Raw genomic sequence first — 27,707 nt, 5'->3', positions numbered from 1 at the left:
CAGGGGAACTGCCTCTCCCCATGTAGCCTGAAGACTCCCGGACCCCACTCTGCTCCTGGGGATTCGCCCTTCCCACCAGAGCACCACCAGTTATCGAGCTGTGGAGTTTCAGACTCTGTGCTCCCCCTGTTGATAGTCTTAATGGAATTTAAACCCTCTCCTTTCTCCTTTCTCCTTTTTCCTTTCTCCTTTCTTCTTTCTCCCTTTTTAGTTCAGTCCCTGCAGCTGTTTCCACTTTTGCACTTTTTGTCCAGTTGCTTTTGGGGGGATGCTTTTCCCGTATCCTCCCCTCCCCCATCTCTGTCCTCTCTCCACATGCAAAAGTGGCTCCCTGCCCTCCGTGGCTTCTCTCTCCCCAAGTTCACTTCTCCGTGCTGTGTACCTGCTGAATTCTGTGGCTCAGGTTGTGCAGATTGTTGTGTTAATCCTCAGATCAGTTTTCTAGGTGTGCAGGATGGTTTAGTGTCGGTCTGGCAGTATTTCATGGATGCCAGATACACAAAAAACTTCCATGCTATTCTACCATCTTGGTTCCTCCCCCAGACTTGATGATTCTAAGAACTTGTGACATTTGCCCCACTAGTTTCCAAAGCCAAATGTTATAGGGATCTGTCCTTTCATTGCCTGTGGTTTCTGGTGTGAGGATCTGTTTCTCTCCCCTCTTTGCATCTGTGGCACTCCTACCTCCTGCAGACAGTCCTGTGGGTCCATTTAGTTCTCAACTGTGTCTCTGCCCTTCCTACCCTCTTCTATGCGGCCTCTTCTCTACAGTTAGCTGTGGAGTGTCTGTTCTGCTAGGCTTCAGGTCATTTTCTGCTTTATTTACCCCGATGTGGATGTTATCCTGTATCTGCAGGATGAGGTAAGCCTAGGATCTTCCTACTCTGCCTCTTCCCCGGAAGTCTTCTGGCAGCTTTGTTTTTTCATCATAAAATGATACTGGATTTTGTCAAATGCTCTTTATGCATCTAGTGAGATGATTATATGGTTTTTTCTTTTTTATTGATATGACTCATATTTAAAAAAACAGAGTATGAGAAAGGAATATTATAGGCCCACATCACATGAATAACAAAGTAGAAATCCCAAAGAAGAGAGTAACAAACAGAATTTTATAATAGGTAAAAAAGATAATGCCTCATAATCAAATGGGATCTATTCCAGGAATTCAAGATTGATTTAATATTAGAAATACTATTAGTGGGGACAGAAGGAGATTCATTTTTGCACTACCCATTTCCTTTTGGTTTTGATTTTTAAAGATTAATTTTAAAATGAAATTTTTATAAGATATGATCATAAGACAACTATAATTATATGTATAAATGAATTTTTATCTTGTAATTATAAAAAATATTTACATGGTTCCAAAGTCAACTCTGTAACACAAGGTACATTCAGAGAAGTCCAGATTCTGTCCTTGTCCTCTCCACTACTTTTCCTCCCTTACTTTTTGGGTGATCATTAAAAAAGTTATGATTTATCTTTCCATTAAAATATGTCTCCTGCTCCATTTTAGATGAATGGTAGCATACTATACACACTTTTACCATCTTACTTTATTTACTTAAAAATATATCTTGGAAACTTCTGTATAGTAGTATATATAAATGGTTCTTACTTCTTTTTGCAGCTGCATATAATTCCATTATATAAGCATACCATAGTTTATTCAACAATCTCCTATTGTTGGGTGAGCAGCGGGCTTTTGCAGTTACAAGTAGTTCTGTAATGAATAACCCTGCACTTGTGTCTTTGGTATTTTTTACCATTTTATCTTTGGGATATATTCCTAGAAGTGGGGTTGGTGGGTCAAAAAGTAAATGCACAGGTAATTATGTCAATTTTCTTTCCTCAGGAATTGTACAATTTTGCATTACCACCAGCAAAGAATGAAAATGTCCATTTCTCAGAGCTTCACTAACAGATTGTGCTGTCAAAATTTTGACTTTTTGCCAGTCTTGTAGGTGGGAATGACATCTCAGTTTGCATTTCTTTATGAGCAGGGTTGAACATCTTTTCTTATGGTTAATAGCCATTTGTATCTCTTTTCTGTTAATGGTGTGTTCATATCTCTTGCTTATTTTCCTACATTATTTTCTGGATTTTTCTATATAGTTGTGGTCTTCTCTATTTTAGAAGTTTTTTTTTTTTTTAATATTAAGGATATTAACTCTTTAGAATTTAAGTTGAAAATATTTTCCCCAGTGTGTTGGTTCAGACTCTTTTCCCAGCAGAAGTCCAGAGGTAGGTGGTTGCCATCATTGGCTCAGTGGCCTGACAGTGTCAGTGCCAGTCTTTCTGAGATTCTCTAGGAATTTCCCATAGAGTCACATTGTGACTCTGTTGAAGGCAGGTAGGGCCAGGAAGAGATGGCTCCAGAGACACATGTCCCTTTTATTAGGAAGGCAAAAGCTTTCTCAGAAGCTCCCAACAGATTTGCATTCATTCAATTAGCCAGAACTAGGTACCTCTCACCCCCAGCTTCAGAGAAAGCTGGGAAAGAAAATATCTCATTTTTCCAGCCTGTGGAGTGGAGGCGGGCAAGAAGAGAGAGACTGGAATGCATGTTTTGTTATCCAGCCAACCAACACAAACAGGAATGAGCAAGTTTAGGTCAAATGGAAGACTCATCCTTTTCCCCATTCTGTAACATGTCTGCAAATCGACAGGGAGTTAGTAGCTGGGCTCACGACTCCAAAAGGGAATTCAGTCTTGTGTCCAGGGGAAGGTTCGTGTGGAAGCCAGGTTATTGTGGACTAAAGAGCTGAGGAAACAGGGCAAGGGAGAATAGACTGGTGTTCAGAGAAGTTTGACTGTGGAGGGTGGAGAAAGTATCAGGATAACTCAAGAAGATCTGGGTCTAAGGATGACCAGAGATAATGTGCTTTAAAATATGGAGGAGTCTTGAAGGAAGATTTTGATGAAACATGGAAAGGGAGTAATTGATAGAGGAAGGTTCTGGAGGGATTAAGATGTTGTGAGAGCAGTGACAGGTATACAGGTGTGTTTGTGGTGGGAGGAAAAGTAGCTCTGCCTCTGAGGTTGAGAGCAAGAGAGTGCAAAGCATCTGGAGCAATTAATGTGAATTATATGCAGATCCCGTCCTTCAGAAAGTCACAGTCTGAAAGGGAGATGAGACGTTATGTGTTATGTCTTCAGGAAACTTGGCTTCAAGATAAAGAAACATATTCAATAGTTTAAGTTAAAGGCCATTGTGAAATAATAGAAAAAAAGTGAAAGAATAGAAAAAAAGTATTTATATACATATCTGTCCCTGTTCCTGGCACAGAGTTCCTAAAGCCCTAGTAATTTCCTAAGTGATAGGAGTGTCTTTTGTTCTAATGAGGTAGCACTTGATTGATTCCTGGATAGGAGCTGATCACCAGAAAGACCATTAGGAGCTTGAAGCTTTCAGCCTCCCTCCCCATCCTCCAAGAAGGGGAGAGACGCTGGAGATTGAGTTAATGATTGATCACACCTACTCCGCACCAACTTCAAGGGGACTGAAGCTCCTATATTTGGGGCTTTTCTGGACTTTGCCTTATATATCTCTTCATCTGGATCTTTATCTGGATCTTTTCTCATATCCTTTATTATATAATAAATTGGTTAAGTGTTTTCCTGAGTACTGTAAGCTGTTCTAGCAAAAGACTGAACCCAAGGCGGAGGTCATAAGAAACTCAGATTTATAACCTGTTCATCAGAAGCACAGGTGACATCCTAGATTCATGAGTGGCATCTGAAGTGGAGGCAGTACCCTTGAGCCCTTAATCTTTGGGGTCTGAGCTAACTCAGGTTACAGTCAGAACTGAATTGACTCAGATACCCAGTTAGTGTCACAGAGACTTGCTTGATGTGGAACCCCCTGCTCTGCCCCAAATCTGGCGTCATAAGTGTTGTGAGTGTGGTAGTGGTGTGAAATTGGTAGAGGAGAGGGGCACCTGGGTGGCTCAGTGGATTAAGTGTCTGACTCTTGGTTTGAACTTAGGTTATGGTCTTGCAGTTTTGTGGGGTCAGGCCTGCATAGAGCTTTGTGCTGGTAGCATGGAGCCAGCTTGGGATTCTCCCTCTCTCTCTCTCCCCCTCCCCCACTCATGCTGACTCTCTCTCTCTCTCTCTCAAAGTAAATAAACTTACAAAAAAGGAGTAGAGGAGAAATACAGAAGTGTTTTTCCTATACAGCCTGTTTATTAGAAAGATACAAAGAAATATCAAGGGAATCCAACTGAGAGGTCTTTTAAAAAAAAGGTTTATTGTGGGGCACCTGGGTGGCTCAGTTGGTTGAGTGTCCAACTTCTGCTCAGATCATGATCTCACAATTTGTGAGTTTAAACCTCTGTCAGCTCTGTGCTGACAGCTCAGAGCCTGGAGCCTGCTTCAGATTCTGTGTCTCCCTCTTTCTTTGCCCATCCCTCACTAGTTCTCTGTCTCTCTCTCAAAAATAAATGAAACCATTAAAAAAATTTAACAAAAAGCTTTATTGAGATATATATTTTGCATACACCTATTTAAAGTTTAGTGGATTTTAGTATATTCACTGAGTTGTGCAATGATCACCATGATCTAATTCTAGAACATTTTTAACGCCTCAAAAAGAAATCCTAGAATTAGTCATGCCCCATTCTCACTAACCCCAGCCCCCCACTAGCCCCAGGCAACCACTAATCTACCCTCTGTCTCTATGTTTATTCTGTACATTTCACATAAATGCAGTCATACAATATGTAATATGTTATGTCTGGCTTCTTTCATTTAGCGTAATGAAAGGTTTATCACTGTGATGGTGTATATCAATACGTCATTCTTTTTCATTCTTGGTTCTTTAGACTTTTTGGCTACTGTGAATGATGCTGCTGTGAACATTTGCGCACGTTTTTGTGTGGGTATATGTTTCATTTCTCTTGGGTATACACATAGGAGTAGAATTGCTCAATCATATGGTGTAAGGTGGGTGTATGGTGGTATCCTGGTGAAGTTTTGATCTGCATTTCTTTTTATTTATTTATTTATTTATTTTTTAATATATGAAATTTACTGTCAAATTGGTTTCCATACAACACCCAGTGCTCATCCCAAAAAGTGCCCTCCTCAATACCCATCACCCACCCTGCCCTCCCTCCCACCCCCCATCAACCCTCAGTTTGTTCTCAGTTTTTAACAGTCTCTTATGCTTTGGCTCTCTCCCACTCTAACCTCTTTTTTTTTTTTTTCCCTTCCCCTCCCCCATGGGTTTCTGTTACGTTTCTTAGGATCCACATAAGAGTGAAACCATATGGTATCTGTCTTTCTCTGTATGGCTTATTTCACTTAGCATCACACTCTCCACTTCCATCCACGCTGCTACAAAACGCCATATTTCATTTTTTCTCATTGCCACGTAGTATTCCATTGTGTATATAAACCACAATTTCTTTATCCATTCATCAGTTGATGGACATTTAGGCTCTTTCCATAATTTGGCTATTGTTGAGAGTGCTGCTATAAACATTGGGGTACAAGTGCCCCTATGCATCAGTACTCCTGTATCCCTTGGATAAATTCCTAGCAGTGCTATTGCTGGGTCATAGGGTAGGTCTATTTTTAATTTTCTGAGGAACCTCCACACTGCTTTCCAGAGCGGCTGCACCAATTTGCATTCCCACCAACAGTGCAAGAGGGTTCCCATCTCTCCACATCCTCTCCAGCATCTATAGTCTCCTGATTTCTTCATTTTGGCCACTCTGACTGGCGTGAGGTGGTATCTGAGTGTGGTTTTGATTTGTATTTCCCTGATGAGGAGCGACGTTGAACATCTTTTCATGTGCCTGTTGGCCATCCGGATGTCTTCTTTAGAGAAGTGTCTATTCATGTTTTCTGCCCATTTCTTCACTGGGTTATTTGTTTTTCGGGTGTGGAGTTTGATGAGCTCTTTATAGATTTTGGATACTAGCCCTTTGTCCGATGTGTCATTTGCAAATATCTTTTCCCATTCCGTTGGTTGCCTTTTAGTTTTGTTGGTTGTTTCCTTTGCTGTGCAGAAGCTTTTTATCTTCATAAGGTCCCAGTAATTCACTTTTGCTTTTAATTCCCTTGCCTTTGGGGATGTGCCGAGTAAGAGATTGCTACGGCTGAGGTCAGAGAGGTCTTTTCCTGCTTTCTCCTCTAAGGTTTTGATGGTTTCCTGTCTCACATTCAGGTCCTTTATCCATTTTGAGTTTATTTTTGTGAATGGTGTGAGAAAGTGGTCTAGTTTCAACCTTCTGCATGTTGCTGTCCAGTTCTCCCAGCACCATTTGTTAAAGAGACTGTCTTTTTTCCATTGGATGTTCTTTCCTGCTTTGTCAAAAATGAGTTGGCCATACGTTTGTGGGTCTAGTTCTGGGGTTTCTATTCGATTCCATTGGTCTATGTGTCTGTTTTTATGCCAATACCATGCTGTCTTGATGATGACAGCTTTGTAGTAGAGGCTAAAGTCTGGGATTGTGATGCCTCCTGCTTTGGTCTTCTTCTTCAAAATTACTTTGGCTATTCGGGGCCTTTTGTGGTTCCATATGAATTTTAGGAATGCTTGTTCTAGTTTCAAGAAGAATGCTGGTGCAATTTTGATTGGGATTGCATTGAATGTGTAGATAGCTTTGGGTAGTATTGACATTTTGACAATATTTATTCTTCCAATCCATGAGCAGGGAATGTCTTTCCATTTCTTTATATCTTCTTCAATTACCTGCATAAGCTTTCTATAGTTTTCAGCATACAGATCTTTTACATCTTTGGTTAGATTTATTCCTAGGTATTTTATGCTTCTTGGTGCAATTGTGAATGGGATCAGTTTCTTTATTTGTCTTTCTGTTGCTTCATTGTTAGTGTATAAGAATGCAACTGATTTCTGTACATTGATTTTGTATCCTGCAACTTTGCTGAATTCATGTATCAGTTCTAGCAGACTTTTGGTGGAGTCTATCGGATTTTCTTTTTATTTTTTTTTATTTTTTTTTATTTTTTATTTTTTTTTATTTATTTTTTAATATATGAAATTTACTGTCAAATTGGTTTCCATACAACACCCAGTGCTCATCCCAAAAGGTGCCCTCCTCAATACCCATCACCCACCCTGCCCTCCCTCCCACCCCCCATCAACCCTCAGTTTGTTCTCAGTTTTTAACAGTCTCTTATGCTTTGGCTCTCTCCCACTCTAACCTCTTTTTTTTTTTTTTTCCCTTCCCCTCCCCCATGGGTTTCTGTTACGTTTCTCAGGATCCACATAAGAGTGAAACCATATGGTATCTGTCTTTCTCTGTATGGCTTATTTCACTTAGCATCACACTCTCCAGTTCCATCCACGTTGCTACAAAAGGCCATATTTCATTCTTTCTCATTGCCACGTAGTATTCCATTGTGTATATAAACCACAATTTCTTTATCCATTCATCAGTTGATGGACATTTAGGCTCTTTCCATAATTTGGCGATTGTTGAGAGTGCTGCTATAAACATTGGGGTACAAGTGCCCCTATGCATCAGTACTCCTGTATCCCTTGGATAAATTCCTAGCAGTGCTATTGCTGGGTCATAGGGTAGGTCTATTTTTAATTTTCTGAGGAACCTCCACACTGCTTTCCAGAGCGGCTGCACCAATTTGCATTCCCACCAACAGTGCAAGAGGGTTCCCGTCTCTCCACATCCTCTCCAGCATCTATAGTCTCCTGATTTCTTCATTTTGGCCACTCTGACTGGCGTGAGGTGGTATCTGAGTGTGGTTTTGATTTGTATTTCCCTGATGAGGAGCGACGTTGAACATCTTTTCATGTGCCTGTTGGCCATCCGGATGTCTTCTTTAGAGAAGTGTCTATTCATGTTTTCTGCCCATTTCTTCACTGGGTTATTTGTTTTTCGGGTGTGGAGTTTGATGAGCTCTTTATAGATTTTGGATACTAGCCCTTTGTCCGATGTGTCATTTGCAAATATCTTTTCCCATTCCGTTGGTTGCCTTTTAGTTTTGTTGGTTGTTTCCTTTGCTGTGCAGAAGCTTTTTATCTTCATAAGGTCCCAGTAATTCACTTTTGCTTTTAATTCCCTTGCCTTTGGGGATGTGCCGAGTAAGAGATTGCTACGGCTGAGGTCAGAGAGGTCTTTTCCTGCTTTCTCCTCTAAGGTTTTGATGGTTTCCTGTCTCACATTCAGGTCCTTTATCCATTTTGAGTTTATTTTTGTGAATGGTGTGAGAAAGTGGTCTAGTTTCAACCTTCTGCATGTTGCTGTCCAGTTCTCCCAGCACCATTTGTTAAAGAGACTGTCTTTTTTCCATTGGATGTTCTTTCCTGCTTTGTCAAAAATGAGTTGGCCATACGTTTGTGGGTCTAGTTCTGGGGTTTCTATTCGATTCCATTGGTCTATGTGTCTGTTTTTATGCCAATACCATGCTGTCTTGATGATGACAGCTTTGTAGTAGAGGCTAAAGTCTGGGATTGTGATGCCTCCTGCTTTGGTCTTCTTCTTCAAAATTACTTTGGCTATTCGGGGCCTTTTGTGGTTCCATATGAATTTTAGGAATGCTTGTTCTAGTTTCAAGAAGAATGCTGGTGCAATTTTGATTGGGATTGCATTGAATGTGTAGATAGCTTTGGGTAGTATTGACATTTTGACAATATTTATTCTTCCAATCCATGAGCAGGGAATGTCTTTCCATTTCTTTATATCTTCTTCAATTACCTGCATAAGCTTTCTATAGTTTTCAGCATACAGATCTTTTACATCTTTGGTTAGATTTATTCCTAGGTATTTTATGCTTCTTGGTGCAATTGTGAATGGGATCAGTTTCTTTATTTGTCTTTCTGTTGCTTCATTGTTAGTGTATAAGAATGCAACTGATTTCTGTACATTGATTTTGTATCCGGCAACTTTGCTGAATTCATGTATCAGTTCTAGCAGACTTTTGGTGGAGTCTATCGGATTTTCCATGTATAATATCATGTCATCTGCAAAAAGCGAAAGCTTGACTTCATCTTTGCCAATTTGGATGCCTTTGATTTCCTTTTGTTGTCTGATTGCTGATGCTAGAACTTCCAGCACTATATTAAACAGCAGCGGTGAGAGTGGGCATCCCTGTCGTGTTCCTGATCTCAGGGAAAAAGCTCTCAGTTTTTCCCCATTGAGGATGATGTTAGCTGTGGGCTTTTCATAAATGGCTTTTACGATCTTTAAGTATGTTCCTTCTATCCCGACTTTCTCAAGGGTTTTTATTAAGAAAGGGTGCTGGATTTTGTCAAAGGCCTTTTCTGCATCGATTGACAGGATCATATGGTTCTTCTCTTTTTTTTTTGTTAATGTGATGTATCACGTTGATCGATTTGCGGATGTTGAACCAGCCCTGCATCCCAGGAATGAATCCCACTTGATCATGGTGAATAATTCTTTTTATATGCTGTTGAATTCGATTTGCTAGTATCTTATTGAGAATTTTTGCATCCATATTCATCAGGGATATTGGCCTGTAGTTCTCTTTTTTTACTGGGTCTCTGTCTGGTTTAGGAATCAAAGTAATACTGGCTTCATAGAATGAGTCTGGAAGTTTTCCTTCCCTTTCTATTTCTTGGAATAGCTTGAGAAGGATAGGTATTATCTCTGCTTTAAACGTCTGGTAGAACTCCCCTGGGAAGCCATCTGGTCCTGGACTCTTATTTGTTGGGAGATTTTTGATAACCGATTCAATTTCTTCGCTGGTTATGGGTCTGTTCAAGCTTTCTATTTCCTCCTGATTGAGTTTTGGAAGAGTGTGGGTGTTTAGGAATTTGTCCATTTCTTCCAGGTTGTCCAATTTGTTGGCATATAATTTTTCATAGTATTCCCTGATAATTGTTTGTATCTCTGAGGGATTGGTTGTAATAATTCCATTTTCATTCATGATTTTATCTATTTGGGTCATCTCCCTTTTCTTTTTGAGAAGCCTGGCTAGAGGTTTGTCAATTTTGTTTATTTTTTCAAAAAACCAACTCTTGGTTTCGTTGATCTGCTCTACAGTTTTTTTAGATTCTATATTGTTTATTTCTGCTCTGATCTTTATGATTTCTCTTCTTCTGCTGGGTTTAGGCTGCCTTTGTTGTTCTGCTTCTATTTCCTTTAGGTGTGCTGTTAGATTTTGTATTTGGGATTTTTCTTGTTTCTTGAGATAGGCCTGGATTGCAATGTATTTTCCTCTCAGGACTGCCTTCGCTGCGTCCCAAAGCGTTTGGATTGTTGTATTTTCATTTTCGTTTGTTTCCATATATTTTTTAATTTCTTCTCTAATTGCCTGGTTGACCCACTCATTCGTTAGTAGGGTGTTCTTTAACCTCCATGCTTTTGGAGGTTTTCCAGACTTTTTCCTGTGGTTGATTTCAAGCTTCATAGCATTGTGGTCTGAAAGTATGCATGGTATAATTTCAATTCTTGTAAACTTATGAAGGGCTGTTTTGTGACCCAGTATATGATCTATCTTGGAGAATGTTCCATGTGCACTCGAGAAGAAAGTATATTCTGTTGCTTTGGGATGCAGAGTTCTAAATATATCTGTCAAGTCCATCTGATCCAATGTATCATTCAGGGCCCTTGTTTCTTTATTGACTGTGTGTCTAGATGATCTATCCATTTCTGTAAGTGGGGTGTTAAAGTCCCCTGCAATGACCACATTCTTATCAATAAGGTTGCTTATGTTTATGAGTTTATGTTTTATATATCTGGGGGCTCCGGTATTTGGCGCATAGACATTTATAATTGTTAGCTCTTCCTGATGGATAGACCCTGTAATTATTATATAATGCCCTTCTTCATCTCTTGTTACAGCCTTTAATTTAAAGTCTAGTTTGTCTGATATAAGTATGGCTACTCCAGCTTTCTTTTGGCTTCCAGTAGCATGATAAATAGTTCTCCATCCCCTCACTCTCAATCTAAAGGTGTCCTCAGATCTCAAATGAGTCTCTTGTAGACAGCAAATAGATGGGTCTTGTTTTTTTTATCCATTCTGATACCCTATGTCTTTTGGTTGGCGCATTTAATCCATTTACATTCAGTGTTATTATAGAAAGATACGGGTTTAGAGTCATTGTGATGTCTGTATGTTTTATGCTTGTAGTGATGTCTCTGGTACTTTGTCTCACAGGATCCCCCTTAGGATCTCTTGTAGGGCTGGTTTCGTGGTGACAAATTCCTTCAGTTTTTGTTTGTTTGGGAAGACCTTTATCTCTCCTTCTATTCTAAATGACAGACTTGCTGGATAAAGGATTCTCGGCTGCATATTTTTTCTGTTTAGCACACTGAAGATATCGTGCCAAGCCTTTCTGGCCTGCCAAGTTTCAAAGGAGAGATCAGTCACGAGTCTTATAGGTCTCCCTTTATATGTGAGGGCACGTTTATCCCTTGCTGCTTTCAGAATTTTCTCTTTATCCTTGTATTTTGCCAGTTTCACTATGATATGTCGTGCAGAAGATCGATTCAAGTTACGTCTGAAGGGAGTTCTCTGTGCCTCTTGGATTTCAATGCTTTTTTCCTTCCCCAGTTCAGGGAAGTTCTCAGCTATAATTTCTTCAAGTACCCCTTCAGCACCTTTCCCTCTCTCTTCCTCCTCTGGGATACCAATTATGCGTATATTATTTCTTTTTAGTGTATCACTTAGTTCTCTAATTTTCCCCTCATACTCCTGGATTTTTTTATCTCTCTTTCTTTCAGCTTCCTCTTTCTCCATAACTTTATCTTCTAGTTCACCTATTCTCTCCTCTGCCTCTTCAATCCGAGCCATCGTGGTTTCCCTTTTGTTTTGCATTTCGTTTAAAGCGTTTTTCAGCTCCTCGTGACTGTTCCTTAGTCCCTTGATCTCTGTAGCAAGAGATTCTCTGCTGTCCTGTATACTGTTTTCAAGCCCAGCGATTAATTTTATGACTATTATTCTAAATTCACTTTCTGTTATATTATTTAAATCCTTTTTGATCAGTTCATTAGCTGTTGTTATTTCCTGGAGATTCTTCTGAGGGGAATTCTTCCGTTTGGTCATTTTGGATAGTCCCTGGAGTGGTGAGGACCCGCAGGGCACTTCCCCCGTGCTGTGGTGTATAACTGGAGTTGGTGGGCGGGGCCGCAGTCCGACCTGATGTCTGCCCCCAGCCCACCGCTGGGGCCACAGTCAGACTGGTGTGTGCCTTCTCTTCCCCTCTCCTAGGGGCGGGATTCACTGTGGGGTGGCGTGGCCCGTCTGGTCTACTTGCACACTGCCAGGCTTGTGGTGCTGGGGAGCTGGCGTATTAGCTGGGGTGGGTAGGCAAGGTGCACGGGGGCGGGAGGGGCAGGCTTAGCTCGCTTCTCCTTAGGTGATCCACTTCAGGAGGGGCCCTGTGGCAGCAGGAGGGAGTCAGATCCACTGCCGGAGGTTTGGCTCCGCAGAAGCACAGAGTTGGGTGTTTGCGCGGAGCGAGCAAGTTCCCTGGCAGGAACTGGTTCTCTTTGGGATTTTGGCTGGGGGATGGGTGGGGGAGATGGCGCTGGCGAGCGCCTTTGTTCCCCGCCAAGCTGAGCTCTGCCGTCCGGGGGCTCAGCAGCTCTCCCTCCCTTTGTCCTCCAGCCTTCCCGCTTTCTGAGCAGAGCTGTTCACTTCTGACCTCCCAGACGCTAAGTCGCGCTTGCTGTCGGAACACAGTCCGTCCGGCCCCTCCGCTTTTGCCAGCCCGACTCGGGGGCTCTGCTTGGCCGGCGAGCCGCCCCTCCGCCCCGGCTCCCTCCCGCCAGTCCGTGGAGCGCGCACCGCCTCGCCGCCCTTCCTACCCTCTTCCGTGGGCGTCTCCTCTGCGCTTGGCTCCGGAGACTCCGTTCTGTTAATCCTCTGGCGGTTTTCTGGGTTATTTAGGCAGGTGTAGGTGGAATCTAAGTGATCAGCAGGACGCGCGGTGAGCCCAGCGTCCTCCTACGCCGCCATCTTTAGCCAAAAGAGCTTGATCTGCATTTCTGTAATGATTAATGATGCTGAGCATCATCACATGCTCATTGCCACATGAATTGTGCCCCCTCCCCACAATTAATATGTTGAAGTCCTAACTCCCAATGTGATGATATTATAGAGATGGGATGTTTGGGAGATAAGGTCGTGAAGGTGGATTCCTCATGATGGGATTAGTGTCCTTATAAGAAGAGACACCTGAGAGCTCTCTCTCTCTCTCTCTCTCTCTCTCTCTTACACACACACACACACACACACACACACACACACACACACACTTCAGCTATTTGCAAGCCTGGGAGAGGGCTCTAGCCAGGAACCAAGTCAGCTAGCACCTTGATCTTAGACTTCCCAGACTCAGTAATGGGGAGAAATAAATGCCTGTTGTTTGAGCTAACCAGTCTATGATACTGTGTTGTAGCAGCCCAAGCTAATACACAACCTAAGAAACCATTGTCTAGCCCAAGGTCAAGAAAATTTACTCCTATGTTTCTTCTAAAAATATTACAGGTTTATCTCTTACATGTAGGATGATTATTCCATTTTGAGAATTCAATTGGCTGTGCATGGATTAGGGGTCCACCTGGTGTAATTAATTGTGGCCAGGGAGATGAAGTCCTGAGGTCCGCACAACTGCCTTTTCTGGGACTGTGGACAGAGCTGGAACCCTAAGGGAGAATCCTCCCGGAAGCAGCCTCTGAGGCAAGGATTTGAGTGCAAGTGATTTATTAAGTGCTCCGAGGAGAAATCAGTGAGGGAGTGGGGGAAGCAGTATCAGAAGGGGAAGAAGCCAATGAAAGGAAGGATTTCAGTTGAAGTCCAAACCTCTGCCTGACCCCTTGGGGAGACATGGAGTATAAATTGCATCTGAGAGTTTGCAGCTACTCAGGCAAGAGAGGTGGGCTTTGTAACCTTGTACCAGCCGTTGCTGGAGGGTGGGAAGGGGATGAGACATAAACCTGTAACTCTGGATAGGTGGATTTGTGCATAGCAGCTCCAGGAGCCCAAGGGCAAGGTCTGAAGAAGGTCACAGCTGCAAATAATTAGCACTAACGTACACAGAAGCTGGGGGGGGGGGTGGTGCACACGGCACTGGGAAAGGGGCTCTGAGAGGGGGCGGAGGGCATCCTCCACGTGACATGGCATGAGATAGAAAATACTTGTGACATCAGAGATGCAGATGAAAGTGCTGGAGAGTTATGGGAAGAGGTTTCCTTCTCTTTTTTGCTGTGTTGTGTGATGAGAATTCTATTGTGACTTTCAGAGACGCAGACGTGCCCTTAAGATGCTCCAAGGGTCTCCCAAAGGCAGATAGAAATCATCCTTTTGAGACAGTACCGGAACTCTTCTGATTACTTGTGGGCTCTCAACTCTCTGGTGACTTCTCACAGGCACATTCTGTCCTTGTCACCTGCCGGCATGTGCACACCATGGAGACCCGCTGCCTGCTTGGGGAGTCTGGGGTAGATCCTATAGATCCCCGGTGTCTGTCTCTGCCCAGCCCCCAGGTAGTGAGTACAATCCTTGCCACCTTGTACCTTTCTTTTAAATTTTTTTTTTAACATTTATTTCTTTTTGAGAGACAGAGACAGAGCACGAGCAAGAGAGGGGCAGAGAGGGAGATACAGAATCGGAAGCCGGCTCCAGGCTCTGAGCTGTCAGCACAGAGCCCAACGCAGAGCTCAAAATCACGAACTGTGAGATCATGACTTGAGCTGAAGTCTGACGCTTAACTGACTGAGTCAACCAGCCGCCCCACACCTTGTACCTTTCCAAATGGTATCCCCTGCCCGTCATGCCCCAAATAACAAGGCTGTCTGTTCTACCTCTTTAAGAAGCTCATTTCTACGTATACTCCTGGTGTATTATGGGTAGATGTAGTGATACAGTTAACAAGTCTCTAATGTGGACAATTATAACCTAGACCGCAGCTTGGCTTAGTTCTCTCCCACTCACGTGCACAGACTGATTCGGTAACACACACCCACTCACAATTATACTCTTGTGTCTGAGAAACTACCATACCCAGGCCTCACAGGAAACAGACCAGAGCTGTGCACATGCATGCACACACAGGCACGCGGACGCCCACGGGCCCTCACACGCTTTCAGAACTGTTTACTACAGGAGATGTGTTTGGAGTGCCTTCCCAGACAACACCCCTTTGTAGAAAGGACCTGCCACTGCATCTGTTGAAGAGGTGGATCAAGGTGGCTAGGTGTGCAGCCGGTGGTCCTGCCCCTTCTCTGGCCAGCTATGGCTAACTGCACCAGATGGTCCCTTGCCCTTGGGTTCCATAAGCACAAATGCTTTTAGGGATTCTTTGGTGGCAAGAAGCAGAAACCAACTTAGGGTGCCTTAGGAATCAGAGGAATCTGCAGAACACAATGGCAGGACAGGCAGAAGGGCGTTGTGAGGGACTGGAACCGAAACCAGAAGCCATCTTCAACCCAGGCAGCTTGCCTTCCCTTCTTCCTTTTTCTCTCTGGGACAGTGAAGTTTTCTCATCTCTCATCTGCTTCTCTTTTCTCTCTGGCTGAAATACCTGTACTCAAATCACTTGGAGCATTTATTAAAATTCAGAGTCCCCGATCTCTGGGAATAGAGCCAAGGCGACTACGTTATTAACAAACACCCCGGGTGATCCTTTGGCATGCAAAGGTTTGAGAACCACCATTCCAAAGAGCTGCATAATTCAAACATTGACATGTCTTTTAGACAAGTCCTTCTGGATACACCACTGCCAATTTAGTAAAATACACACACCTGTGTCCCAATCCCAAATTTCTTGGAGAGAGAAGCAGACTGATGCAGCATGAGTTTGCTCTCCTGGTCTAATGGGCCGTGGCTGTTGGTGAGCGGGGCAGTTTGGTCCGATCAGAAGATGCAGACTCTGACAGGTTGGGGAAACTGACCAACTGGTCTGTTACAGCAGTTTCCGACTCCTTATAATTAATTCCCTTTTACTTAAGTGGGCCGGGGTGGGCTTTTTATACTCAGATGACTCCTAAGGTGTAAGTCCTTAGAAACACTCAGACACACATTCTCACTGCACACACACGTGTGCACACCAGCTGACAAGTACGCACTCATCATCTGGGGCGCTGTGGGAGAAGTTTGTTCTGGTAATGATCTCTTTGCAGCTCAGTAAGACTATAAAAAAGGTGCGGGACCTTTATTAATTATATATCTTCCATTCAATGAAACATAATATTTAATTTAAATAATTGGCAGGAGGCCACTTTGATACTTTGATTTACTTCCCAGAACACATGGTTCCTCTCCCTCTCTGGCCTGCTGAGCTGATGTCTCAGGATGAAAGACAAACCTGGTCTGTCCCTTTCACAGGATTTTTGTCCTAAAAAATGATGAACTGCTTCCCTGATGTATAAAGCAAACAGTGAGGCCGTTTCACCAGCTTTGAAAAGGAAATGCCAGGGAGATATATTCATTCTATCTTTTATAAACAGCAGATTGGAGAGATGATGCTTATTTAGAATAGGATGTTTCTGTGTCACAGCCCAAGAGGCTGCCTGGAGGAGGCAGGTGTTCTGTGTGGACGGCCCCACAAGTGTGTTAATGGTGGACGTTGCTTCTTAATCTTCTCATCAGATTGGCTGTGTTTCCTGATCTTGGCTACATCTTACTTTGTGCTGGGGACTGTCCATCTCTGTGGGATCTCAGTAATCAAAAGAGAAACCATTTTCTGCTGGCCCTGCCCTCAGCAAGGTCTCCAGAGGTGAAAAGCTGGTGCCCTGGTGATAACCCCCAACCCCTGTAACACCACAAAACCAGCTGCATAACTCAAACCCTGCCAGGTCAGGCTAGAAATTCCTCTTTTGACAAAAGCTTCCAGAGTTCAGGTGGCCAGTGGGCTCATGCCAGCACTGACTGGAAGAAGGGATCTCAGGATCCTTCCTTAGCTGAGAGCTTCCAAGGCAACGCATCTGGCTGAGTCCAGGCCAGCTGGCTGAACACATCCCTGGAATTGCCTCTCTCTCCTTCCTGAAAGACGAGAGACTTGACACCAAATGTAGGTCAAATTTGTGTCCAAGATTCTTTTCCCTTTTTTTTCTAAGACAGAGTCTGGGAAGTAGCTGGCTGGAGCAGTTTGGAACAGGGAGGAGGGAACCTAACACTGACGCGTCCGGGACAGCGGCTGGTGTGCAGACATTGTTGCACTTGACCCTCACCAGTCTTGTGACCTAGGGATGCTTAGCTCCACTTTAGAGATAAGGAAATGGAGACTCTGAGGAGTCACTTGCTAAGGTCTTCCAGTTACTAAGAGGCAGAGCCAGGATTTTAAGCTACATTGTCTGGTTCTGGACAGCCTCCCTCTTCCACTGTAGCTGCTCTATGTGAAAGGTAAGGTGAAGGTTCTCCTGACCTGGGCTGGTTCTCCCAACTTCTAAGGGCTCACAGCCATGGAGGAGGGGCCTAAGCAGGGCTTACAGGCTCTGCAGTTTCCACCAGTAAGCTGCCACAGGGCCTGGCCGCTTTATTCCACATCCTTGACTATTCTCTCCTGTGCTTCGTCTTCTGTCTTTGCCAAATAGCCTCCAAGTGATCTGATGTTAAAACCACAACGGCAAAGAATGAAACCTTGACCTTTATCTGCTGCCAGCCACCATTTTATCTCTATGGGCTGATGTACCCCCTTTCTCAACTGAGCTCCTCCCAAACTTATCCTCACATGATGTCCCCACTTCCTCACCGTCCTCTTTTGTCCCATTCCAATCTGGCCCCCTCTCCCTGCTCCACTGAAATTGCCCCACCATAGCCACCAATTACCATCTTGTTGATGAATTCATTAGACACTTTCCATTCTCATATTATTTGGCTTCTCAGCAGCATTGACCTTTTGGCCTCTAAGTCTCTCTTATTACTCTCTTTCTCTTCCTTCTTTCCTTCCTTCCCTCCCTCCCTCCCTCTCTTTCTTTCTTTCTTTCTCCATAAGGACACATTCTCTGGATGTTCCTCTAATCTCTCAGCCACCCCTTCTCAGCCTCTTTTTTGGGCTACTTCTCCTCCATCTAACCTTTATTCTTTATTTTTTATTATTTAAAAAAATTTTTTAACGTTTCTTTATTATTGAGAGACAGAGAGAGACAGAGCGTAAGCAGGGGAGGGGCAGAGAGAGGAGGAGACACAGAATCTGAAGCAGGCTCCAGGCCCCAAGCTGTCAGCACAGAGCCTGACGCGGGACTCGAACCCACCAACCACGAGATCATGACCTGAACTGAAGTCGGATGCTTAACCAACTGAGCCACCCAGGAGCCCCTCCTCCATCTAAACTTTAAATGTCCGGGTTTTTCAGGGCTGGCATAAGCCTCTTCCCATCTCATTCCACATTTGCTCTCCAAATTCACCTACTTCCATGACTTAAATACCTCTAAGCTGTTGCTGATGCCCAGAGCTCAGATGATTTTTCTGAGCTCCAGATCCATGGATCCAATTGTCTGTGTTAAAGCCTGGGAAATTTTTGTGCAACAGGCCAGATAGTAAATATTTTAGGCTTTGTGGGCTAAATGGTGTCTGTTCCAACTACTCAACACTGCCATTTTAGGCATGACAACAAGTGGGCAGGGCTGTGTTCCAATAAAACTTGGTTTATGGACACTGAAATTAGAATTTTATACAGTTCTTATGTGCTGGGAAATATTATTCTCCTTTTGATTCTGCCAATCATTTAAAAATGTAAAAACCAGATGTGGTCCGTGGACTCTAGTTGGTGGCCCCTAGTCTCTCTGTTGGTTCACTTGGATGTCTGGTAGACATCTCACACCAGCATGTCCACAATGTAACTCTGAACTTCCATCTCTAGGTCTCAGTGTCCCTAGCGCAGCAAAGGACAACTTTAGACTTTTAAAAAACTGTTTATTTAGTTACTGTGTGAGAGAGAGACAGAGAGATAGAGAGAGAGAAAGAGAGCGTGTGCAAGCTGGGGAGGGGCAAAGAGAGAGGGAGAGAGAGTCCCAAGTAGGCTCTGTGCTTGACAGCACAGACTTGAGCCCACAATGCAGGGCCTGACCCCACAAACTGTGAGATCATGACCTGAGCAGAAACCAAGAGTTGGGTGCTCAACTGACTGAGCGAGTCACCCTGGCGACCCAAGGACAACTTCAATATTCACAGTTGCCTGGGCAAGAAATTGGAGAGTCATCCTTGATGGGTCCCTTTTCTCACTCCTGCTGTCAATGTTCAATCAATGTCCTATAGATTCTCTTTCTTAAATACATGCAGAAGATAATATTGTGAAGTATCTGCCGTGGTTTTTATTCTGGGAATTTGAGTTGACTCACTCTCTCATGCCCTGCAAATCTTTTCTCCAATGTCACCTTCCCCATTAGGTCTAGCTAGATGCCCTCTCTCCATCCCTGAGTCCTTTGCCCTGTTTTTTTTCCCTTCTCCTTTTCCATTTTTCACTTGCAAATGTACTGTGAGATTTACTACATGTCGTTGTTATTGTTTCTTGACTGTCTCTCCTGGTTTGAAAGTCAGCTCTCCAAGGGAAAGGATTTTTGTCTATTTTGTTCATTGCTATGTCCCAAGTACCTAGAACATTGCACATAGAAGGGACTTAACTAACATACGTTGAATCAATGAATGTTGCTGAGGTGTAGGTTTCTTCATTGGGAAGGCAGGACTGGCTGAGACAAAAGAAGTCATTGCTATTCATAAATGGGACTCTTCAAAGAATTTGTTCCTTGACCCTAACTGCATATAGAACCATCTGGGAGCTTTAAGGATCCTGCTGCCCAGGTTAAGCCTCAGCAGACCAATTAAAACAGAAGTTCCTGGAATGGGAACTTTTCAGGTCCCTGCAAAGTGCAGCCAAGGTTAAGAACCACTGCTTTAAAGCAATGGGAATTATAATGGTCATAAAAGCAAAATTTTCATTTATGAAAGTCATGCTTTGTGATGGAGAAAAAAACATGTGTGGGCTCTGAAGATCCTGAGCTCAGAGAACTGGGTGTTTAAACAGGGAAGAAAGTAGATTACGGCACAGGAGAGAAAAATTCAGGCAAGAGATGAGGACCAGTGTTGGGGGCTGGTACCTCAGGTCCCATGTTATGGCTAATACTGTGGATAGGTTTGGGGATGTAAAGGTGGGAAGGGACTTTTTATTAACCCCTTAACTTTTTATTTTGAAATTATTTCAGATTTGTAGAAAAATTGAAGACAAAATAAAGCACAGAAGTTTCCCACATACCTTCACCTCACTTCCCATAATGTTATCATGCTGCAGGACCATAATACAAGTAGAGAAACCAAGAAATAAAACACTGATAGAATATTGTTAAGTAATCTACAGACTTTATATGAATTTCACCAGTTTTCTCAACAATGTCCCAATCTAGGATGCCACATTGCATTTAGTCGTCAGGTAGTCTCTTCCAATCTGGGACAATTTCTCAGTCTATCTTTGTCTTTCATTGAAAAATACTTACCAGCTGAATCTGTAGAATATCCTTCAATTTGCGTTCTTCTGTTGTTTTCTTATGACTGGACTGAGGTTATGCATTTTGGGCAAGAACACACCAGAAATGGTGTGCCCTTCTCGCTGCATCGTATCGAGGGTAGGTTCTGTCAATCTGTCTTATTAATGGTGGACACTAATCTTGATCCCTTGAGTAAGGTGGTGGCTACAGGTTTTGGTTGAGGGGTCTTTTGTCTCACTTCTTCTAAAACTTTGTGAACCTAAACAGTGGAATATTGAGGTAGGGAAAACCTGGGTAGTCTCTCATTCCACCTCACCTAGAGATTCCTTCACTTTCAGTGGTTTGTGAAGGGGATAAGAAAATGTTCCTGTCCCCCTGGAGAGGGGCCAAGCAAGTGTCTGGTGATGGAAAGCTAGCATGGTTGCTAGGGGACCCTGGAACAGAGGCAGCGAGAAGGACAGCCCCGGGCCAGTGCAGGATGGAAATGGGGTCAATCTCAGAGGATTGCTGGGGCTAGCCGTAGCAAAGAAGGGTGGTATGTCATGAGGGAGTAGACCACTATGCAGATTTTCCTCTACTTATGATATGATCACATCCCAATAAATCCAGCGTAGGTTGAAAATACTGTGTTGAAAATGTGTTTAATGCTCCTAACCTACCAAGCATCACAGCTTAGCCTAGCGTACCTTAAACGTGCTCAGAACACTTACAGTGGCTTACAGTTGGGCAAAATCATCTAGCACAAAGCCTACTTTATAATATAGTATTGAATACCTCATGTAATTTGTTGAAAGTGAAAAACAAAAAATGAAAAACAGAAAAGCGATGATTGTACGGTCATAGAATGGTTGTAAGTGTTGTTGACCCTCGTGATGGTGAGGCTGACCAGGAGCTGTGGGCTCACTGCCAGCATCATGAGAGAGTATGGTACCACTTACCGCTAGCCCAGGAAAAGATCCAAATCCAAAATTCAAAGTAGAGTTTCTGCTGTTTTCTATTGCTTTTGTACCATCATAAAGTAAAAAATCATTGAGTTGAACCATCATAAGTCAGAGACAGTCTGCACACTTAATTTGCTGAGAAAATGGGCCACATGTCACACCAACGGATAGTGTTACAGGAATGGAGCGAGGGCCAAGACTGGCACCCACACAAGCCCAGTTGCTCTGCAGTGCTCAGCAAGAGCCAGAGGACAACATATAGACCAGGAGCCCCTTCCCTGACTCCATAGCGTTTTCCAAACCATGCAAGCTCTCACGTGTGTTTTTCCTTCGTGTTACTTTCACTATTGTCATTACGTGGTGATATGAATCATTGTTTGGATGATTATTTGCTGTTCAAACTGTAAGGTCTATGAGGGCAGGAACCCTGTCTGTGTCCCTAGAGCCTAATACAGTGCCTGGCACACAGGAGTGGATATGTATTGACTGAACGAAGACCTGAATAAATGGGGGTCCTGGGCTGAGGGGTGGGGGCAGGATTCTAGGCACAGAATCTACTTTCATAGCCCACCAAGATGCTGTAAGAAGGAGGGAAGACCTCCTCTTCAGGTGCCCTTAGGACTGGGACCGTGCATGCTTTTGCTCAGTTTTGCTGATTTGCATGTGTCTGGTCTTGTCTCCATATGGCCAGACAATGCATGGGATTCTTCAGCCTGAGACACAGGTCTGTGGGACTGGCCACATGTCACACTGCATCCTCCATACTCGGCTCTGTTGACACCCAGGGGACCTCGTCCTGGTCAGGCGCTCTCCCAGCTCTCTTCCCATCCCCACCTTGTCCTTCCCATTGACTGCAGGACTTCCTCCACCTCCCTCCAACAGGGGCCCCTGCCTTTCTGTCTCTGGACCTATAAAAAGTTACTTTGGCCTCAATCAATAGGCTGCCTCTTTAACAACGGAGATGAAGGTGTGCAGAATGGAACCTTCAGGCTGAGGCGGGGACAGAGACAGTCTCCCCGCCACCAACAGCTTTCCTTTTCCAGATGATTGCATTAGGCTACATCAGCAGGTTTTTTTCTTTTTATGAGGACATGTATGACTCCCTAAAGAAGCCTCACAGAGAGGGTATGGGGAGGGAGGAGAGCAGCGAGAAGAGTAAAGTGCATAATTCTCAAAGTTCAGAGAGCGCTGCTCCGATTCTGTCCTCTGCCATCTTCCTGTCCCTTCACTGGAGACTAAGTGCACCAGTACTTCTGTGCACCTAAGATATCCGCACAGTGTAAACCCACAGGCTCACCCAGGTGCAGAACACACACAAACTTACGCTCCCCACCCTCATCATCACTACCACTTTGGCCCTGCTGCGCTTTCCCATCTCTTACCACCCCACTAGCTCCTGGCCATCCCCCTCCCCCGCCCCCACATTAGCTGACATTTCAATCATCCCTTCCTCAGGGAGGCCCTGGCCCAGGCTCCTGGAGAAATGCCTTCACAGCACCACGTGCCATGCCCCACCCCTTTTTTGGAGTTCCCTGTAGTGGAAGTTGACATTCATTTGTGTGTTTCTTTAATTAATACGTGCCTCACCTACCAGACTGTAATTTTCAAGTGACAGTCACGGTTTTGTTTTATCCTCCATGGTTCGCACATTGACTGGTACGAAGCGGGTCCTCACTCAATAACTGCTGACTGAATGACAGGTTTCCCCCCCCACGCCCCGAAAGCAGAGGTCCTATGAAAACCTGTGTAGCCAAAATGCTGTGACACAAAGAAGCAATTGCCATGAATTTATATGGAAGTATTTTTAAGTGTTCCCAGACCCCAAAAGTAATCCCTCTTAGGCTTTTCTGATACCTTAGGACACAGCTTGCTCAGGGAAGCACATAGTAAATTGAGATAAAACACAGATGCTCATGGACACAGCTCAGAGCTGTGGTGGCCTGACTCTGGGGTGCTGAGTATAGTTCCCGGGAAGGGCCTTGGCGGGGCCACTGTGACTACTTGGGGCACCCACTGCCTCACTGCAAAGTAATTGCCAAACACTATTTTAACTTTTTGCTTAAAAAAAATTTTTTTTTAACATTTTTATTTATTTTTGAGACAGAGAGCAACAGAGCATGAGCAGGGAAGGGGCAGAGAGAGAGGGAGACACGGAATCTGAAGCGGGCTCCAGGCTCTAAGCTGTCAGCACAGAGCCCGACGCGGGGCTCGAACTCACGGACTGTGAGATCATGACCTGAGCAGAAGTCAGACGCTTAACCGACTGAGCCATCCAGGTGCCCTAACTTTTTTTTTTTTTTTTAAATAAAAGTGAAAATCCTCTTTGGACTGTTTTCTGTTAGTGAAAGCAAGTACTAATGCAGGTGTTTTTGTAAAAGTGAAGTGATGTAACCTGAACTTTCAAAAAGTGGTGGATGCCTGTAATGGTTGTGGCTGGCAGAAACTGCCCCCCAGTGACCCCTACCTCCTGGTAAGCGTGCCTCTGTGTAACCCCCTGCCCTGAGTGTGGGCTGGTCCAGTGAATGGCAGAAGCGATAGCTGTCACTTCTGAGATTATCTTATAAAAGACCGTAACTCTCATCTCTCTCTTGTCTTGACCTGCTTGCCTTGAGGAAGCCATCTGCTGTGTTGTGAGCTGCCCTATGGGGAGGCCCATGTGGCGAGGAACTGAGGGTGGCCTCCACATGGCACCCAGTGAAGAACCAAGGCCCTCAGTCTACCACCCGGCAAAGAACTGACTCCTGCCAATAGCTAGGTGAGTTGGGCCTTGAGATGGCCGTAGACTGGCTGACATCTTGTTTGTCACTTTGTGGTAGACTCAAAGCCAGAGCATCAAGCTAAGTTGTACCTGGGTTCCTGACCCATAGAGGGATGAATGTTGTTCATTGAAGTCACTGAGTTTTGGGGTTATATGACAACATAGCTATGTACCGGTGACTGATACAACTGCTGGGTGATGCAGTCCATCGTGTGCACTGAAGCATGCCCTCCACAGAGACTCCCCTCCACATAACTTAGCACCCATCTCGGCACGTGTGTGCATACCCCTCCCTCCACACCTGCTGGAACCCTAAGAGGCATTTGCCCTTTTTCTACTTTTGCTACCTTACAATCTCATTTAGGTGACATCTGTTCAATAATTCTCCTGTGTTGGGCCAGAGCTCCAGGCCCACTTGGAAGCCAGCCCCAGCCCTGCCACAGAGCCTCTCATCTTTATGGACCCCCTGCCCAGCTCTGTGTCACTGCTGAGGCCAGAGTTACCAATTGCCCAGCAATCCTGTGAGAGCAGCTCAGTATGAAGGTTGGGCTGGATCCAGTCTGAGGAGAGTGGCGGGAAATAGGCGATCACAGGGGAGGTTGTCCCTCACACACCCCCCAGTGCCTGCCCCTGCCCCACACAAGGCCTGCCTGTGCTCCTGAGGCAGCTTAGCTCCTCTTCTGCCAGCAGAGAGGGAATAATAGGGGGCTGTTCTCAGCCTGGAGCCCTCTACCAGGCAGCAGTAGGCAGTGGCCGCACACACTCCCTCCCAGGCTGGCAGCTGGCTGGGCAGCGAGAACGTGGCAGTCCGTAACAAATAGGAAATCCTCTTTCTCCTCACTTGCTCTGTCACAGCCTCCCTGAGGCTCTGGAGGAAAGCCTCTCTTAGCCCAGGACTCACAATACCCTTCTCTGGGAGTCACTTCTCTAAGTAGGATCACTGTACGAAAGGGTCAGTGGAAAATGCTCACATTTCTGGTGCTAGACAGAGGGCTGATATTCTAGAGGTCTCTAAACCCAGGCAGATTTGCTGAAAATAACATGTGTATCCTTCGCTGACTGGCAAGAAGAGATCCAGAAAGCCCTCGTTTTCTGTTCCTCATTCCTACCATCCTACCATCAATTCAGAGGTTGCTGCCTTGCTCTGGGTCTAATGGGGTTATCTGGAGTCCACCGCTGATTTCCTTGGGAAGGACGGTTGAGGAACACCTGCAGGCAACTTGTGTCTTGCTTTGTCAGACTTTATTCTCTCTTTGGCCCTGCTTTCTTTGGGCAAAACATGGGGAGAATTGGAGCTCTCCTGCCAGGGAAGATGAACAGCACAGGCAGGTTGAAGAACCGAGTCATCTAGATGGACTGTCTGAATGGATCCTCAGGGCCCTCTGAGGCTGTTTGCTTAGCGTAGTCCTCAGGCTTTGGGCAAGGCCAAAAGCCCTCAAGTTACGCTGCCCATAGACAGTGCCAGGGCAGCACTCTCAGCTGTTGATCCTACCTGTCACCCCTGAGGAGCCTGCTGCTTCGGACCCCAGAGAGTGGGAGCAGGCTCCCAGTCTGACAGGTTCTCACTGACACCAGCACAGTCATAGGCACTGACTGGAGACAGGTGCAGTGGGGCGGTGGGGGCTGGAGTCTTGGTTGAAAAGCAAAGCTGAGATGGCTTTAGAATGATTAATGGTGAATCTTGGCACATGTCCCCAGAGCCTACACCTTGCACGGTATGTATTGTGTGCTTGTGTATAATGGCAATAAAAGTGGGGACTCCTACCTGGCCAGTCTTCATGGGTAAAGGAATTGAATATTTCTCCTAATACAAATCTATCTAACCATCCATCCATCCTTCCATCCATCTATCCATCATCTGCCTACCTAGGTACTATTATCTACCTCTCATCAATGGCCAAGTGGCTCTGCATATCAAGGAACTCATGATTGAGTTCAGGAGACCAAAATCACAAATGGTGGCAGTGGGGCAGGTGGTGGGCTCTGGTTGGTATCAGATAGGGGCGCCATGAATGATCTGTGCTCAAACACATGCCCTTTGCACCTGTTTTCCAGCCTCCCAAAGTCCTAGACCTTCCACTCTGAGGCTTTCTCTTAGCCTCTTCCTTCTTCCCTCCCCACTTCCCCAGCTTTCTAGGAGTCTTTACTTTGCTGTCCTACAGTCTTGGAAAACCCCAGTTTCATTTGGGCTCAATCATTTGCCTTCCTCGTGCCTGCACAGACACTCTGAGCACTGCATGAAGACTGCATTATACACACATGGTCTCCAGCCAGCTCGTCCCTCTAGTAATGTCTAATAGTTCCTTTATGTTTCTGTAGAGCCTTCTGCTCCCTGTTCTCCACACAGGCCATTTCAGTTTTGTCCTCAAACCTCCAACCCCACCATTCCCCTGCCTGTTACCTCTCAGCCACTATCAGCAATCCCCTTGCTGTCACCTCATGGATAAAATCCTCCCATCTTCCTGTCTTCGCACCTCAGATTGGTCTGAACCTGCATCTGTATTTTCCTCTTACCCTCTTGTTACCATGGTGGTCTGTGTCCTAGATTCCAGTCCCTCTCACCTTCCCAGCGACTCATCCCCCTCCCTCGCTTACAGCTGCAATCTTTACCTCTCCATCAGCCTCTTGCCATCAACATTTAAATATGCTCAAGTTTTTGTTGTTTTTTTTTCAAAAGGCTTTTGTTAACACTACTGTGTCCTCTCCATCTGTCATCCCCTCTCTTTTCTCTCGTTCACAACCAAACTTCTTGAGTGTTTCCTATACTCATTTACCACATTCCTTGCTTACTCCTCAACACTTGCTCATCAAATTTCTACTCTCTCTTATCTACTGAGACTTCTTTTCTCAAGATCACCAAGGATGTTCTGGTGCCAAAGCCAGTGGACACTTCCCATTTCTTTTTCATTTGATCTCTAAGCACCACCTGACGCCATTGACCACTCCTTTTTTACAAGTCTCCCTTGGCTTCCATGACCTTGTTCTCCTGTTTTCTTCCTATCTCTCTGGTCACTCCTCTTCAGTCTTCTTTAATGCTCTCTCTGACTATTGCTCAAATGTTCCTGCTCTTGGCGACTCTGCCATACTCCCTCTGCTCTTGTTAGGCTACCTAACTTTAGCTAACCTGTTCTGTTAGCATCGGATCTTGATGACATTTATATAGTGAGGACTTTTGGTTGCTAATGAAAGAGACTCAATTCACACTGGTTCAAGGAAAATTAAAGAGAAATTTTTGGCTAGCATAACAAGTGACTTTAGAGATGGCATTGACTTTGGGCATTTCTTGATCTAGGGACACAGATGATGTCAGGCCTTTCTTTCCTCCATTTCCTCCCCTGGCTCTGTTTCTTGATCCATTGGCCTCATTCTCTTTTACTGCAGACAGGCTTCCTTATGCAGAGGGGGGAGGGGCAGGAGTGAACGTAGACAGCTCAAGGTTTTATCACCCTAAATAGCCACTTGGGAGGAAAGAAAGAACTTCTGTCTCCTAATATTGTTATTTCATTCCCAGGAAAGGGCTCTGGTTAATCCAACTAGAGTCACATGCCTGCCTACTCAGCAGACTACACTGTGAGTTTGAGGTGGTAGTGGAGATCTGTAATTGCCAGTGCCCCAGGAACACAATGA

Source organism: Neofelis nebulosa, chromosome 7 (assembly GCF_028018385.1).
Source record: "Neofelis nebulosa isolate mNeoNeb1 chromosome 7, mNeoNeb1.pri, whole genome shotgun sequence".
NCBI lineage: Eukaryota > Metazoa > Chordata > Mammalia > Carnivora > Felidae > Neofelis > Neofelis nebulosa.
Note: the sequence above shows the minus strand (reverse complement) of the source record.